Consider the following 17,219-nt stretch of genomic DNA (forward strand, 5'->3'; position numbering starts at 1 on the left):
GTATCCCTGTTGTCCCTAGCTGGTATCCCATGCCAGGCACACCACTGCCCACACTCTTTGCATTTGCTGTTCCCTTTGCAGCAATGTTTTTCTCCCTAATATACACAGAATACACCCCCTTTAATACTTTAGTATTTACTCACAAAGCACCTCCTTAAATTCGACAGCCCTCACATTCTTTCATTCCTTATTTCCCTTCCTTCCTTATTTCTATGGTACCTATCTCCATATGATATACTATATTTTTTACTTATTTATTTGAGTACTATATATCTTCCTCCATTTCCATTTAAAGCAAACTCCACAAGGCTAGAGATTCTTATCCTATTCAGTGTTATATTGCTAACCGTCTGGAACAGTACTTGGCACGTAGCAAGCAGGTGATAAAATTGACTGAATGAATTTCATAAGTTAATTTTACACTATGAGTATTTGAGAAGGTGCATGTCTTCATCTTGATCTTTATCTTGAGGATTTCATCAAGTCTCAGTACTAAATACCTGTGCAAATAGTAGAGTTTCATTAGGCGATGTCATCTAGTATGTTTTTACTCCAAGCAAAAACCTGCTGAACATTATCTTGCTATGAGTATATGCAGGAGGCAATATAAAAGATAGTTGTGGTCCAAACCCCAAATCCCAATCCATTCCTTCCAGTTCACTCCTCGTGTAAACAGAGTTTCATGTAACATTTCTAACAGAATGGAATCATTTGGGGAAGGTAGAATGGAAAACCGAGTGGGTAGCTTGAGAGAAAAACACTGGAAGTCGTAATTTGCCTTTCATAAATTCACACAAGTGAGAAATTCATCTAAAAATGGAAATTCTAAAACAACCAGAAAAAAAATGACTTACGAACCAAATTTTTGTTTTTCTTTCTCTTCTTTTGTAAAAAATGGCTTCCATTTGCTGTGACTCCATCACCTGAAAGGGACCACTGACATTGGTAAATGCACTCCTGGAGCACATCTGTCCTTCCATTCCCATCAATCAGCAACACAAAGTAAGTGCCCGCTTTTCATATCAGATATTGTGATGTGTTTAAGAGGCACCTGGGTGGCTCAGTCAACCGACTCTTGGTTGAGCATCCGACTTGATTGAGCATCTTGGAGAGCATCCGACTCTTGGTTTCAGCTCAGGTCATGATCTCACACTTCATGGGATCGAACCCAGCGTCAGGCTCTGTGCTGATAGCATGGAGCCTACTTGGGATTCTCTCTGTCCTTTTCTCTCTCTGTCCCTTCCTTACTTGTGCACGCACACTCTCTGTCTCAAATAAATAAACTTAAAAAAAAAAGAAGAAAAAAAAGAATCAGACAACACTATCCTTAGTCTTTTTAATTTTTCCAATTGGACTGAAGAGCATTGGAAAAGCAATTATACCTCTTTAATTCACACACTACTAAAGCTGAATTTGTGACTATTCAGAAGGAGGCCAGGGTAGTTTTTGTACTACCTCCAAAGAGAATCTTTATTAAATAAATGAATTTTCCACAAAATTTCATGAAAACTATTTTAACTGTTTCAGGCCACTATTTTCAAGTACCTTTAAGCATTTAAAAATACTCATTTACACACAGCTTGTTGTTATGTCATTCAGAAATAATTTTGATCTATTTACTAAAAGCAAGTCAGCAAAGGACATCTAAGCCAACGTTTCTTTCAGACCTAGCTATGGTAGCTTCCTTAAAAGAAGTAAAAAACTGTAATTATTTGTAAATCTTTTTTTAGCTGAGGATTTTTCACATTAAATATAAATTAGAGTGGTTTCCCTATACTTAAATAAATTTTAAAACATACAACTGAACTTACATAGAAATACACACAAATGCTATATAGGTGAGTGGGGGGAGAAGGAAGGAAGGACAGATAGATGGAAGGAGAAATGGACAGAAGGAAGGATGGAAGGAATAAAGGAGAAATAAAAACATAAACATTATTTTTAAGGTAACTAAAACCAACTATGTCACAACAGATTGCTCAGCTGGACAACCAAAGCCCTTCATAAACTGGTTCTATCTTTTTCAGTTCATCCACCAAATAAAGATATTTTGTATATTTATTACTGATCTGGAAAATTTCCCAAATATAAGGACCATAAAATTTAGATATTTTGTATCCTCAGTTAGTAGATGGATTTGGACATGGCATGTAGTTAAGGCCTATTACCCAAAAAATGTTTTGGTCCTAGACCTTCCATTTCTCTCTCTCTCTTTTTTTTTTAAATTGATTTTTGAGAGAGATAGAGAGACATAGCACAAGCGAGGGAGGGGCAGAGAGGGAGACACAGAATTCGAAACAGAATCCAGGCTCTGAGCTGCAAGCACAAAGCCCAACACGAGACTCAAACTCATGAACCATGAGATTATGATCTGAGCCGAAGTCGGACATTTGACCAACTGAGCCACCCAGGTGCCCCCCATTTCTCATTTTTGTGTGGCAACATAGCGTAGGAAATCTAGAGCTCTATAGCCAGACACCCCGACTTCAAATTCTGGCTTTACCCTTTACTAGCTCAACAAGCATATCACAACCTCCCTGTGCCTCAGTTTCCTCATCTATAAAATGAAGGCATAATAGTTGTATATAATTTATACTTTGTTGCAAACATGAAATGAGTTATTGCCTATAAAGTGCTTGGTATGGTACTGGCATAAAGTAAGTGCTCCATAAGTGCTAGCATTAATTATTACTGCTATTGTTATTGTGGCTGAAATTCAGTCATTATCTTTATATTTAGTTTCTTCCTGTACTTAGTGAAGATTACTGCCCTGTCACATGCCTACCTTTCAAGGTAAACCAGCAATGTAGCAAAGGCTCATGAAGGAAGGCTAGCCTCAGTCTGTTAAATGCAGGATGAATAATCAACATTGAGATAAGTAAATCAAAAATATCAGAATAATATAGCTAAATTCTATTAAAGATATTTGAGGCTGTATTCACTGCTTGGATAGGACAACCCAATGATTGATGATTCCCCCAAATAACACTGATATTCAACAATCTAGTATTGTATAGATTTTTATATAGGTTCCTACCTATATATGTCCACATTTGTCTTAGATTCTTAGAGTGTTGGGATAAAGGAAATAAAGTATACCTTCATCAACAGAGTCACAGCTTTAGACATTTATTCCCTGATATAAAAATCAAGCCATAGGCACTAGAGTAGCCTTACACTCTCAGGTTAGAACTAAGTTCTTGCCTTTATGAAAAGAAAAGAAAATGGTCCAGATTACTTTATCTTCTGACCAAAAAAAAAAAAAAAAAATGCTATTAAACAACATACAAAGAAGAAATTTAAGGTATTCATTGATCAACAGCTATTGCCTTTAGAACATCAGTAGTGTGTATATATCATGCTCTTTGAAGTGAATTCTTGTATGTAAAAAGCAACTCTATAATTTGCAATAACTGTTTACACATGTTATTTCATTTGATCTTTATAACAATCAACAAAGGGATAAATATAAATACCACGTAAAGTAGATATTAATACTTTTTAAAACTATGTCTTAGGGAACCTAAGGACTAAGCCATGGTCAGATGGCTAGTAAATAGGGGAATCAGATTCAGACTCTAAATCAAATTATTTCAGTATTCAGTAACTTCTTGTCAAGGGTGTATTATGTGCTAAATACTATACTAAACTCTAGGGCTGTAATTACTCTTTGCCTTTTACTGGTTTTCAGTCTTGGCGAGATGATAGAAGAGCAACAAAGTCATTACAGTACAATGATAATGGAAATTTCATTCATTGATTCATTCATTCAATATTTGTTGCCTATTGTATCAGTATGTTCTAGCAGGAAACAGTGGCATACTCTGTATTTATCTAAGTATTTATCTCTGGCTATGGCTTAGTTATGGTCCCAACAGAAAACAGGTAGTACTCCCAAATTAGATAATTTAAGTAAGGCTTAATAAAGGCAAGATTTATATGGGTAGAATCATCCAACTTCCCAGGAGTAATAACAGTTGGCCTGTTACTACCTTGAAGCTTCTATCAAGGTAAGAATGCAGTAACTGGAATCCAGGAGAATCCAGTAGAGAGGGCCATCTTGAAAGGAACTGTATTCTTTGAATGCAAAACAATATCATCAGGATGATATTCCAAGGTGGGAGCCAGAGACATAAGTACACCAAACTCACTCTCCTCTGACCCCTGATGAGATTCCCATTGGCTAAACCCAACAGGAAGCAAGAGGTTAAGGTTGTAACCCATAGATGTACTCCATACAGAGCCGTCTCAAAAGGCATAAAAGTGTATGGAGAACAGTAGGATGTGAGTATGGAGAGGCCAACAATTCTAGAGGGCAAAGGTCTGAAGTCAGTTTGCACATCACTGCAATCTGTGTCTCCATGGTCAAAGGACCTCCAATTCTGTGTGGGTAATCCTCCTCTGCCTTCCTTTTATAAGGACACTTGTGATGGCATTTAGGACCCACCCAGAAAATCCAAAATAACCTCCACACACATCTCAAAATCCTTAACTTAATCTCTTATGCACAGACCCCTTTTCAAATAAGGTAATATTTGTAGGTTTCAAAGATTTAGGGTATGGTATCTTTGGGAGACCATTTTTATACATGCCACAGTTTTCATTTTCAAATGTGAAAAGACAATATATAATACCCAAAACTGAAAAATGAAGCAGTAACAAGCCTGTTTTTCAGTGACATGTAGGTATATACCCAAAGAATTAGCTAGAAAGGGTAAAATCGCTGACTCTGTGTAGGGTTAAATAAACATGGAGGAAGACATCCTCAACCAGGACTCCACTAGAATATTAAAAAAAAATTCTTTTAATGTTTATTTACTTTTGAAAGACAGAGGTAGAGTGTGAGTGGGGAGGGGGCAGAGAAGGAGATGCAGAATCTGAAGCAGGCTCCAGGCTCTGAGCTATCAGCACAGAGCCCAATGCAGGGCTTTTACTCAGGGACTGCAAGATCATGACCCAAGCCAGATGTTTAACCTACTGAGCCACCCAGCTGCCCCTACTAGAATAAATATTTAAACCTTAGTGCCCTAAAGCATCCATCGTGTGTTAGTAATTATCTTCTCTAGTATGCTTCATGAAGGGACTATCGCTCCACTATTAATGGGAAATTGGGAAAAAGAAAAAAAGTCCCTCAAATCCTATTCTGTAGGGCTTAATTTTCTAATGTAACCCTGGTTGAGAGAGGCATTTGGAGCTGGACACAAAAGTAAAAGTAAGCTTTAAAAAAGTAAAGTAAGGGGTGCCTGTGTGGCTCAATCAGTTAAGCATCTGACTCAGGTCATGACCTCCTGGTTCCTGAGTTCGAGCCCCGAGTCGAGCTCTGTGCTGACAGCTCAAAGCCTGGAGCCTGCTTCGGATTCTGTGTCTCCCTCTTTCTCTGCCTGCCCCTGCTCATTATATTCTCTCTCTCTCTCTCTCTCTCTCTCTCTCTCTCAAAAACAGATAAACATTAATTTTTTTTTTAACTAAATAAAAGGAGAAGGAGTGGAAACAACATCTTTCAAGGGTTTCAAAAGTCTAGTATTAAGAGCAGAAGAGAAAGAGGAAGTTCTGACAGTTGCACAAGTTTCCTAAAGGAGATGAGAGAGTTTGGTTTTAGACAGAAGGAGAGGCACCTATTCTTTCACAGCTAATGAGGGAAGAAAGAAATGGGATAGATGCTGGTAAATTTTAGGTGCATAGCAAGAAGTTGAAGAAACTCATACGTGGTAACTCTCACTTTTTCTGTGCAAAAGAGATTTTGTATGATTATACTTCACTCCCCACTTCATTATGACTGTCATCGATAAAACAGAGTCATTAACATACAACAACTCTGAAAGATCACTTTGTCTTCTTAAAGAAGTAATCCAACTTCAACTTGGTATCTGTGTTAACATCAGCTAATAATCATTTTCTGAAGTGTTCTATTCAATTTACATCTCTCGCCTCCTAGAAGGAAGAATGTTAATGGTGAGGAAAGCTGTCAAGTCTCTGATTACTGCCTACAAATGTTATCACTTGCTACTGTTCAACAATGTTCTGATGAAAATATTACTACTAATGGAACAACATGCATATGTTCTTAGGATAGAAATAGTATTGCGACATTCTGCTTGCTTACAAGTAAAGTAAATTAACATTGAACTGAGGTGAAAAGTAATTCCTTGAACAAAGTTCTCATGAAATTTTAGCTCTGAATGCACACATTTCATTGAAGATTGCAAGAGACTTCATTCAGACTTGAACACTTAACCTAAATAAAAATCTCATCTCTTAGTAGGTATTATTATGGAATTAAAGCAGTTAATGCAGCTCCAATCTCATATTTCTGGGTACACTAAATTGTGTTTAGTATCATAAACTCTCCCCAAGCGGTTGACAAAGGACAAAAGATAGAGCCAGAAACCACCATCAAATCAATCTATGAGTAAATTTCATACCAGCCATCTATCTAGTTGGCTTTCTTGAATTCAAACTAAATTTTATAAAACCATGTCCAATATCTTCATTGATGATGACAGTAATGCAAATTTCTTTTTTTTTTAATTTTTAATGTTTATTTATTTTTGAGCTTTCAGCACAGAGCCTGATGTGGGGCTCGAAACCACAGTGAGATCATGACCTGAGCTGAAGTTGGATGCTTTACCAACTGAGCCACCCAGGCAACCCAACAGTAATGCAAATTTAAATGTAAACGACTTTTAGCCTACAGTGTATTAAAAAGTAAAGGGTAGGTAGATGCAAGAATTTTACATGAAGTAAGGAATAGCAAAGGAATTTTTAAATTAAAACCACAGAAAATTTATATTTAACAAGCATACTGAGCTTTTTCATGTGCTTTAACCAACAGTTCCAAGAGTGAAACTTTATTCTAAGGAAATAATTTTATGTACGGATGCCATTTAGAGGTAAAGATGTTCATCACAGCATTGTATTTAGTTTAGAATTATTCTTAGTTTTAAAAGCTAAGAAACTATCATTGGGAGAGGGGAGTGGGCAGTGAGGAAATGTCATTGCACATCTGTTTTCATAATATACTACTATGCAGCTATTTAACAGAGTAAATAATAGATAGATACCCAAAATGTATTAAGTGGTAAATACAGGTTGCCAAACCAAATACAAAATGTGATCCCAGGGTTGCCTATTTATAGTGTATATGCATACAAATTTGTGTTTAAAAACATAGGCAAAAATGTGGAAGAATACACACTAAATTTTATTGCATTTATTTGTGTGGTGGAATTACTGTTAATATATACACTTAAATTTCTATAACTAACATGAATTATTCATATAATGAGAATACGAAAGAGAATTTGCTTTAAAAATTATGTTTGCTAGGTGTTTTGAATGACTAAGTGAAATCCCCATGTCATATCAAATGCAAAAGCAGGATATGAAACTGTACATAAAGCATGAAATTTGTCACAAAAAAATGCAAGAAATATGCCAAAACGAGCACTAGGATTTTAAGTGACATTTTTTGTATTCATTTATACTTCTTCACACTTTTCAAAAATTTCAACAATGAATATTTATTCATTAAAAAACAAGAAATAGAGAAACATAAAGATTCATAGAAAGTGTAGAATTCCATGCAAAAAAACCTAGTAACTAATGTTCACCATTGAAATTTTTCCACTGGAACGTGCTCAGTATGGTGTTTATGAAAGGCACTTCCTGCCAAATGTTCATTTATTCCTTTAAAAAATGATCTAGAAACTTCATAGACTAGACCTCCCAAATTTCTAGCTTCGGGGGCTAAGTATGGCTACCTCAATCAAGTCTGAACAAACCAGTGGCTGAGGTGAAAAAGTTTTTAACGGAAGACTAAGCAATCACGTAATGTGTCCTTGAGCCATTGTCAAGCAGTTAAATATAAAATAGAGATAACAATGCTTTAAATTCAGAGGTTGAAAAAGAGGACACTAATGTGACTTAAGAAAATTTAATAAATGGGTGAGGGAGTGTGGGGAGAGCAAACGTGTAGGACTTAAATTAAGCTTTAAAAGATGGACAATATTTGACTAAAACCAGGGAAAAGATTTCATATAGTCATCATGTATGCATAACTCGATTGAAAATTAACACCTTATTACTTAGACATGCAAAAAAAAATAGTCTTCTTGTGATTCACAATGGTCATAGTATTTATCTTGAGCCCAATTCTGGAGGAAGCTGGTGGGGAAAGTGAGTATTGTAGGTGAGGGATGCAAACTTAATAAATGTTGGTTTCTCAGTCTCTTAAACTTTTATTGGTGACTCAATATTTTAAGACTAATGCTCAAGTTTTCAGATTTCCTCTAGAGGCAATGTAAGAATAAGTTACTTTATATAAAAAGAATAGTTGGTGTAATCATAAGGTTGTGAAAGTTCCTGATTGTATTTCTCTCTCCATAGACTGGCCATGGTAAAATGGAGGCATGCCATATCTTTAAATAATGGAATTTAGCCATGCTATCTTTACCAAGAACAGATGTTAATTTGGGAATAGCATAGTCTAAATCTCAATCTAAAGACTGTGAATAGAAATGTTTTCTCAATTAGCGAGGAGCCTCCCCCTTCCCATATTGTGAAATGTCACATTTGGTTTCTTCCATCTGAGGGACCCTACAGAGAAATCATCTCTTATAAGGAGTTACAAGGTATTTTAAATGCTGTTCCCTTGTTTATCTAAGAAAGAGCCAAGATTCTAGAAATTTCTTTAGGCTTAGTGGTTTGGAAGTGTGGGGAATCAGGGAGACAAGGATGCCAATACTTTTTTTAGGCACCCTCTTCTTCCCATTCAGCTTTCCAACTGTGCTGCCCTTCTGCCTTGCTGACTAAAGGGACTAATTGCTCACCACTCACTTGGTGGCTTTCAATTCTGTGTCTTTTCACTAAAGAGAACTCTCTCTGGGCTCTGCCACAAATCCTGAGAAAGGAAGGAGTTGAAGAGAGAAGATCTGGGCTGAAGGATGTGTTATGCCTTGTGATTCATTCAAAATTTCCTTTTCCTTTTGACCTTTATCCACTGTGTCTGGGTCAAGTCTGTGAACCTCAGCTCCCCTGCCACTCAGGATGCATTTCTCCATCAAGGATACTGCCAGGGAAGACTGAGCATGGGTTTTATTACCAGCCTGGGGAGACCAGCCATCAACTCTAACAACTCCAGTCATTGTTCCTCAGTCCATTTCAGGAAGGACTGTATATGTCTTATTACTCCATATCCTAGCTTACCCCTCTCTTTGGGTCACCCACCACTAATCAAATGTGTCCTGAGCTTCCAGCACCTACCAGGCCCTGAGCTTCAGCTCAAATTGGAATTAAAAAAATGGAAAAGTCATGTCTCTATATTAAAACACAGCAGAGGCTAAGGAGGACTTAAAGGCAGACATGGAAAAATTTCATCTTAAGACTGGACTGTAGAGGGTCTGGGAAGGGGGTGGGTGCTGGTGGTGTCAGGAAGGTAAACTAGGGCTAGATTACAGAGAACCTTTAATTCTGAGTGAAAAAGACAAGATGCGACAAATCTTATTTTTTAAGCAGTGGTATTTCTGTGATTTATGTCAACAGTTTATTTTTGAATCTTAAAAAAAGTTATTTTGGTCACTTTAAATATACCACAAGCACATTTTTAAACTCTTAGATTTGTTAACACCTGCAGCTTTGTCATTGTACAAAATAAGTCACATTAAATGCTAAGTGGAAAAGCTTAAATTAAGTCTTTCAAGAATAGCCTCATCTGGAAACCAATGCTGATGGTGAGGTTTGGGGGCACCACTGCTCTAATACCATGCTTATCATTCTTAAATTTGACTCTGTGATAGAACTTTGAGGAGATGTGAGGAAAGGAGGCAAATTTCTTGCTGGCCATTCATCAAAATCTTTAGTGAGTATCTATTAACACATGATCTATGCTAGGTACTCTTTAGGAGGAAGCTGAAATCATGGTTCACCCTTTTCATATTTATAACCCTAAAAGAAACTTAATTCTAAGAACTCCAATGCCTCAAATAGAAGTTCATATTGATTTTTAGCCTATCATCATAAATCTATTACACTATCTTCACTTTTTCAAGAATCCTCCAATAATGCTAAATACATTTTAGTTATTGAGTACCTACTCTATTATTTATCTACTGAGAACCAATTATGTGCTGACCTTTACATATATTACCTAATTTAATCTTCACAACAACCTCATGAGGTAGATTTTACTATCCTCATTTCAAAACAAGTAGACTGACTCTCAGCAAAATTAAATAGCAGGGCTTAGTTACACAGCTAAAAAGAACCCAACCTAGTTTTGCCTGATTGCAAACCTGTGCTCTTTCTCCCTCACACATTGTCTGGGCAGCAAGTTAGGAAAATACAATATTTAGAGGATTACGATGAGGACATACACCCAGCATGGAGGGCCATAAATATTGGCATGTCTGGTTCTGCCTAATAGAGTGAATTAGCCAAAAAATCTCCCCACGGAGAAACAGAGATCTAAGTCCAGATTTAAAATATAAGTGCTTTACTAGATAAAAGAGTTTAGCATATCATGTTCAAACATAAGTCTGAATGAAAAACCACGTTGGTTTCAGAGACCTTCTGGGATCTGATAATGTTAGAGCACAGAGTGTATGTGTAAGAGTGATACAAAGTGAATTAGGCAGGGAATAAATCATAAAAAGCATCCTAGAGTTTTGCTTGATGGAAAGGTCTTGTTTCCAGAAAATATTTAATTTATAGGAATTGTGTGGTTATAACTGAGTTTCCTTTGCTCAAGTTGCCAAATGGAAAATGCGGTACCCAAGCAAAAATGATTTGTTCATTTATTGAGTATTGTAATGTGCCAGAAACTGTGTAAGGCACTGAGGATAAAGACCTAAGGAAGAGGATACTCTATTGTAATTGATACTGAGGTTGACTGTTCTTCATCCCAATACACCCCCTTGCTGTAACAGGACTGACCTCGGAGACAAGGCTGGAGTGATTTTCTAAGTCAAATATAATAATTCCATCTCCCTTTCAATGCCACATTTAAGCCAGTCTGAGTTTCTAAATGTTCTTGAGATAATGCTTGTCCTTAGGTGGACTCATCATTCAGTTTTTAGGAGACTGATGGATGAACTGATTGATACACCGCTTTGTTCCAAAAACAAAGATTTCAGCCCAGCCTGCAGATGTGCATGCAAAGTACCAGAATAAAGAACAAACTGATAAAGAGGTGCCTGGGTGGCAGACTCTTGATTTAAGCTCAGGTCATGATCCCAGGGTCGTGGGATGGAGTCCCACATCAGGATCTACGCAGAGCATGAATCCTTCTTAAAATTCCCTCTCTCCCCTGCTCTCTTTCTCTCTCCCTCAAATAAATGAAAATGAAACAATAAGTAAATAAAAGAATAAACTGATGAAGAATTGAAAATAAGGGGACTAAAAGGATAGTGAACAGCTACTAGAAAAAGCAAATTTGACCCTAATGTTCCTAGAAGAAAAAGCACAAAAGAAAAACATGAATAGTTAATAAAAATCATCAACCAATTGAATGATAACAAAGCAACAATAGCTTATACTTAGTAAGTACTTATGGTCCAAGCACTGTTCTAAACACTTATGATATATTAATTTATTTAATTCATATTAATTCATTTAATCTATAGCACAACCCTATAAGTGTTTTCATCCCCATCTTTGAAAGGAGAAAAAGTGAGGCCCATGAAATTTAATTAAATTATTTAATTATCTAATAAGTACAGAGCTAAGAAGAAAAATAAAAACAAATGAGTAGCTCAAGGGAAGCACAGTATTCTTAATACATTGCCAGAGAGAAATATTTCTCAAGGGTCCTTATAAAGGGAGATTTTGCATTATAATAATTAACTTGGTTGTGCAGTAATGCAGAAAATTCCCTGGCAGATAAATAAGATTTTTTGTTTTTAATGTCCGTGAAGGATAAGATTTAGAAGTAAAATCTGGATGCTCTGAAACATCTTTGTATTTCCTCTCAGTAGTTATGATCCTTTTCTCTGCCAGATGAGTAAGGTTTCAAGTTTCAAAAATACAGGCTTAAGCTGATTGTGAAATGAATCCTTCATTGGGGACTGGAAAATCTACTCACCTAGCAACTATCTTTCAAAGATACATACTGTATATGTATTTGAAATTTCCAGTAGAATTACGATTTTGAGAAATATTCTTTCTTACAGGAAGTGAAATGCATCATCTTACACGAATTTCCTTCATCATCAATATTTTGGATTGTTTTCCACTCAGACAATGGCTCTGGCATTAAAATCATGGGTAAATCTCTGGTGCTGGTTTATTAGGCATGTGGCCTAAACAGACATGGTCCCTTTGGTAGTATCTCCTCTCCATGCCTGAGTCACTTGGTTCTCCCCAGGCTTTGTCCTTCTCCTGGTCATTAAAAGCCATTGTCAGGAACGGATCTGAACAACTTGCTTCTACTAAAGTTAAACACAGGCGAGGCTTAATATCTACTTACATTTTAACCATAGAAAGAACCTGAAGGATCCAGTCACTGAATGTGGAGATTGTCTGATCTAGCCAACCTGGCCTTTTAAAGCCATATTACACGTTAAGAAAGGAGAATAAGGAAGAGAGAAGCAAGGGATTAACGTTCAAAATCTACACCTTACATTTCATTCTTAATCAAAATTATAAGGAAAATATTTCCTGCAAATGAAGAGGTGAATGTTTTCACTATAAGATTGCAGGGGTGCCTGGGTGGTGGGTGGCGTAGTCTGTTAAGCGTCTAACTTCGGCTCAGGTCATGATCTTGTGAATCGTGAGTTCAGCCCCTCATTGGCCTCTGTGTTGACAGCTCAGAGCCTGAAGCCTGCATCAGATTCTGTGTCCTCCTCACTCTCTGCCCCTCCCCCATTTGCACTCTGTCTCTCTCTTTCAAAATTACATAAACATTAAAAACAAGTTTAAAAAATTTACAGCATTGTAGATGTTGTAATATACTTATTTTTCCTAAAGAACTTCATATTCATGGGGCACCTGGGTGGCTCAGTGGATTAAGCGTCTGACTCTTGGTTTCTGCTCAGGTCATGACCTTGAGGTTCATGTGATCAAGCCCCACACTGGGCTCTACTCTGACAGTGCAGAGCCTGCTTGGGATTCTCTCTCTTCCTCTCTCTCTCTGCCCCTCCACTGTTCATACTCGCTCCCACGTGTGCACGCTCTCTCTCTCTCTCTCTGAAAATAAATAAACCTTAAAAAAAAGAATTTCAAACTTACAAAAATGATAAAAAGTCAAACTTCTTTTTTAGGCCCAGGGCAACACAATTATCCACAGATTATAAAATTCTATGAACTCTTTGCTATTGGCTTGTGAGACATAAAGACATTGAGAATAAAAATGTGAAAGAAATAATTTTGCAGTAGTTTGATAGAATAAGTTTATGTCTCTTGCAACAAATAATTTTAAAAATTATATTATTACGTTTTTTTAAATATCTTTTTTCTAGTAATTCATTTTTATTGTATTTTACAAAAGAATTGATCTACAATGGATTGTGTGTATATATATATATATATATATATATATATATATATATATATATATATGAACTCCACAGTTAGTTTGAGAAGCACTATACTATAGTATAAATAATTCTGTGTTAAATAGGACACTGTCATATTTTGTTCTAAAACAAGTAAATGGTACCAGGTGTCAGAAGTTTAAAAATATTTTGTGGGGGAAATCTTCTATCCACTAATGCAACTTTTATAGGTATGTGTATGCATATGAACTAGAAAAAGATTTGCATTGTCTGATAATCAAATATATATTCAGGAATCAATACTGGAGAAACGCTATAATCAGGTAAAGAAAATATTAAATGATAACAAGATAAAATAATTTCCCAGAAGTTGTTGGAACTCAAACCGAGGAAAAGATGTCCACTGGGGCTGTTGCATTTTTGGCAAATGGCTGATAATGGAGGAAAGATTAATAGAATCATAAAAAGTTGGAAATCACAGAATCCTACTTCTTCGTTTTGACAGATGAGCTCGGAATAAGGAAGAAACTGTTGGAACTAAAACGATGAACTGGTGGGTGAGAACTGCAGTTCTCATTATATATACAGTTTCCATATATAAATACATCTTTGTTGCTATTTTGTAATATCCCAAATCAGATAATATTAGAGTGAGAGAAACCATCACTATCAAATAATACAGCTTCTAAATTTTACACATAAGACAACCATGGACTTACGAGGTTAAGTGAGCATGCCTGAAATTGCTCAGCACTTAAAAAGTAAGATCAGGAGGATTATCTCATTCCCATTGCAGTAATATTATGAAGCATCATGTTATGGGACTTTCAGGTGAATCATCATATTAATTCCTCAGGAAGAGTCTTCTACTCAGTCCTCAAAGGAGTATATTTCATAGGAATGAAGTTTTGCTTTTCTTAGGCACGTCTATGAAAAAATAAGTTTTATTTAACAAATTAAATGATTGACCACAATGATAGGACCAGAGGAATTTTGCCAAGTAAAGATAATGGATTTGGAAGAATAATACAATTAATGAAAATAAGAGAATTTCAGGGTTAGAATAAACCTCAGCTAACTTATATACACTCTGGAACTACCATCTAGCCTACTCATAAGGAGTATAGTAATGAGTCCAAATCCCACATTTTTATGTTTTTGGACTCATACACTGTGCTGATTGATTAAAAACAGAAGTTATTTCCTCAATAATTGCAGGTACTAAGCTGGCCTCATAATAACCCTGTGAAGAAGATGTTATTATTACCCATTTTACACATGGGATACTTAAAGGTGAGAGAAGTCAAGTAAGTTGTACATGTTACATTGCTTATATAAAATCACACTTCAATCTGATCATATACCCTTACAAGCCCATATCTATTATACCATACTGTGGTCTAGCTAGTCAGTCAAAATGGGATCGTAGGCAGCCAAGAGAGCCCTGGAGTCAGACTGTCTGGGTTCAAATCCAGATCTCACTGCATAATGACTATGAATCTGGGAAAGTTATTTAACTCCCCTGTGCCTGCTATTTCCTTTCCTGTAAAATGGAAGTGGGACTACTATGAAGATTCCAAGTATTTAGCATATAGTAAGAACTCAGTAAACGTTATCTATTATTACCAAGGCTCAAGGAGACAACTCGAGCTAAAGTAGATCTCTTGGTTGTCCAGGGCACAGCAAAATCAATTTATTAACTCCTCTGTCCCTAATCTTCTTGTTTGTAGGCTCTCCATCTGGTGGGAAGAAGGCAATCCAGCTTCTCAAGTACTTCTCAAAGAAGTCATATATTTCTCCCGTGAAGGTAAACAGGCTCAGATATTCTTCATGCTAGAACTCGGTTGGAAGTATCAGCTTCTGATTCTCCCAGTGGCTATCACTATAACTTTATAAACAAAAGAAAAAAAAAAAGGAGAAATATACGAAGATGGTAATGAAATAGTAAAGTTAAAAACCAAATCAATATTCACCATAAGAAACTCTGAATATTATACCTCTAATTAGTAAATGTCTTGTTTAGGGATGCCTGGGTGGCTCAGTCAGTTAAACGTCTTTTGATTTCTTCTCAGGTCATGATCTCTGGGTCTTGAGGTCGAGCCCCACATAAGGCTCCATGCTAGGCATGGAGTTTCCTCAAGATTCTCTCTTTACCTCTCCCTCTTCTCCTCCCCTGCTTAGGCTGTGCGCGCTCTCTCTCTCTCTCTCTCTTTCTCAACAAATAAAAAATAATAATAAAGAAATGTCTTGTTTAAAGCAATTGTTCTCAAAAGTGACATTAGCCTGAAAGTCTCTCAGGGTTCAGGTTAGACGGAAATGACCCCAAACCAATTACAGCAGGATCTCTGGGGATGGAGCTGAGGTATCAGGTTGTTTGTTTGTTTGTTTGTTTTTTTCAAGTTCCCCAGGGGGTTCTAATGTGTAGCCAAGGTTGAGAATCACTGCTTTAATGCTACCAGGTAAAAAAAAAAAAAAAATTCCTGAGGTTGAGTCTAGAAATCTAAATGTTCAGAAAACAATTCAGGTGATACTGATGATTGGTCATATTGGAAATCTCTGGTTTAGAACACATGACACCCCAATAAATAGCCGAGGGCCTATATTTACCCTCATAAAGTTTGAGGAAACATTGCCAGTGGAGCTTTCAGACAGAAAATACTTGGTAATAGTTTGGATTTCAGTTCATGAAATTGGAAATAGATTGTCAAGATCTCCCTATTTACTAACCTGTAAACATCATATAGGAATTGCAAGTTTAAGTGGAAATTTAAATGTGTATTTCCTGCTTCCATTATATTTATATCATAACCCTTAATATTGAGCCAACATAATTTGTTTCTTACCTACCAGAAATTATTTTCGTATGCAAATTGTATGAAACTCAGCCTTTATAATACAGAAGAGACAGCACAAAAATCACAGCTATGTAGCAACCAAGCAAAAACAGTGCTGATTTATGAAACTTCACAGACTTAGAAATAGAAACAAAGCACTAAATATTCATGAAATCCCATACAGTGCTTGCACATAAGTTACATCTCAGTGATTTGTAACTTAGTTATACGGAAAAAATAATAATCTGAGCACATCCAAACATATGGAACCTTTCAAGTGTTAAGTTTCACTAATTTTTTATCTTACTTTGGTCATAAATTTGGTCTTATTTTGGTCATATTTGAGTCATAAATAAATTATGAATATGTTGTAAATGGTTGGCCATAATCTAAACCTCCCAAAGAAAAGTAAACGAAGATTTCATCAGCAAAACAAGAGAGTAAGTATGGAAAAAAGAATTTAATGAAAATCTTCTCTGATTGCAATGTTTTTTTAAAAGTGGTAAAAGCTCTTTAAAGACACGAAAACACAAGTGAAAGAAGCAAGTAAAATTCTGTCACTCGACAAAGCAACATCATAAAGCTACCCTGCAAACAGAGTTAAAATAAGAAAACAATCTGCCATGTACTCTTTGAATTAATCATAAATTCAAGAAATAATCTGAGAGCTAATATGATAATCAAGAAAATATTAAATTTCATTGAGTTACCTTGCCAATTTCAGTTCCAGTTTCATAACATAATTATCTCAATTTTTTTTAACTATACTAACATAAATACTAAGATTCAGACTTCAAACACAAATACTAAGTGCCTACAATCCACATTTAAAATAGTAAGATTAGTGGGGCACCTGAGTGGTTCAGTTGGTTAAGCAACTGACTTCAGCTCAGGTCAT

The 17,219-nt window shown here is 36.1% G+C and overlaps 1 protein-coding gene across 2 annotated transcripts in view; it reads left to right on the forward strand.

Annotated features, from left to right (window-relative positions):
- Window positions 1-384: 384 nt before the first annotated feature.
- Window positions 385-17,219, forward strand: part of PRPS1L1 (phosphoribosyl pyrophosphate synthetase 1 like 1) — a 31,025-nt gene continuing 14,190 nt past the window's right edge. The window contains exons 1-2 of one of the 2 annotated variants that reach the window (XR_009260425.1): window positions 385-1,002; window positions 15,218-15,294. The gene's annotated coding sequence lies outside the window, so the exon portion shown is untranslated. The remainder of the gene's footprint in view (window positions 1,003-15,217; window positions 15,295-17,219) is intronic. The other variant, XM_058724896.1, reaches the window with a different exon arrangement.

This window comes from Neofelis nebulosa, chromosome 4 (assembly GCF_028018385.1).
Source record: "Neofelis nebulosa isolate mNeoNeb1 chromosome 4, mNeoNeb1.pri, whole genome shotgun sequence".
Classification (NCBI taxonomy): Eukaryota; Metazoa; Chordata; class Mammalia; order Carnivora; family Felidae; genus Neofelis; species Neofelis nebulosa.